A 1,596-nucleotide genomic window follows, 5' to 3' on the forward strand; every position below is an offset into this window, starting at 1 on the left:
TAACCACCTGGCCATGCCGGGCCTCGCACCTATATACAAGAATAAAGGGCGCCTAGCAAATACTGGATTATTCGTGATGTTCCCCGATCTTTCTAGAAGTCATTACGTGTTACCAGCGTCACGTGACTTCCGCTATCGTAACAGTGCCCCTTCCTTAGTATTGTTCGTTTCGAACAATACCCACTTAAATTAAACCAATAGATAATTAACAATAACTTAATTAAATGTACAGGATTTACAAACACAAAATTAAAATTCAACAAAGTCTCTTAATTTTATGGGACGTATCTTCTTCCGTACTGGTCTCTGTCTCGTTGGCTTCTGCTTCACATAAAGTTCATCTGCTCCATCAGGAAATGTCCTATTATTCGTAACAGTCACATCAGTGGTAGTAACTTCATCAAAGGCTTCACTGTTTCCCTTCTTAAAACCGGGTAGAGTTTCTTCTTCGACAGTGGCTTTTTCAGGTAACACGTCTTCAACATTGTCTTTTGTTCCGTTGTTCACTTCGTTCAAACTGAAATGTTCTGGACCGTGATAATGCCAAGGGCATGCACCACTTCTGGCTTACCTCGTCGACCACATTTTATCCGAAAAGTCACGTCTGAGAGACGATTCACTATGTCATATGGGCCTTCCCATGGAGAAGACAACTTAGGAGACTTCCTGGGATTATACAACCACACCTTGTCTCCTGGTACAAAGCTGACTTCAGTAAATCTCTTATCATAAGATAACTTCATCGATTCAGCAGACGTTTTCAAGTTTGAATGCACTTGATGGTGAATATCATCCATCCTTTCCGATAACACTTTCACAAATTCTGACACATTTTCAGGCAACTCTTCATAAGGTGGGCGTCCTGTTAACAGATCCACTGGCAACCGAAGTTCCTGACCAAACATTAACTTTGCTGGAGTGTATCCAGTGCCTTCATGCTCTGCTGTCCTATAGGCCATCAATAGTGGAGGGAGTAAGACATACCAGTCATCTTGGTGGCTATTACAAAACTTTGCCAATTCCTGTCCCAGTGTCCAGTTGTACTTTTCTACCATCCCATCGGACTGTGGGTGAAGTGGCGTTGTTCTGGTCTTTTGTATGCCAAACAACTTGCAGCATTCATGGAACACAGTTGATTCGAAGTTACGGCCTTGATCTGAATGCAGTTTGTATGGCATACCAAATCTGAAGAAGAAATCAATAATAGCCAAAGCTGCAGTTGTAGCTTCGTGATTTGGTATTGCCTCAGGCCACTTGGTGAAAAAATCCATCACCACTCAAATGTACCTGTTTCCAGCACGAGTTTGGGGCTAAGGACCAGCAATGTCAATGGCTACTTTTTCCATTGGTGCACCAACTTGATATAACTTCATTGGAGCACGTCCCTTATGCTTGGGTCCCCTTTTAGCACAACATGTACTGCACGTCCTGCACGATTCTTCCACATCTTGCCTCATACCTATCCAGTAAAATCTCTGTCGTAGGTGACTCAATGTCTTCTTAACTCCGAGATGTCCGTGATAAACTATCATGGGATTGACACAGCCCAACTTCTCGTAACTTTCTTGGTATAACTGTTTGCTAGGTCGTCACTTT

The sequence above is a fragment of the Limulus polyphemus genome, unplaced genomic scaffold (genome assembly GCF_000517525.1).
Source record: "Limulus polyphemus unplaced genomic scaffold, Limulus_polyphemus-2.1.2 Scaffold157, whole genome shotgun sequence".
Classification (NCBI taxonomy): Eukaryota; Metazoa; Arthropoda; class Merostomata; order Xiphosura; family Limulidae; genus Limulus; species Limulus polyphemus.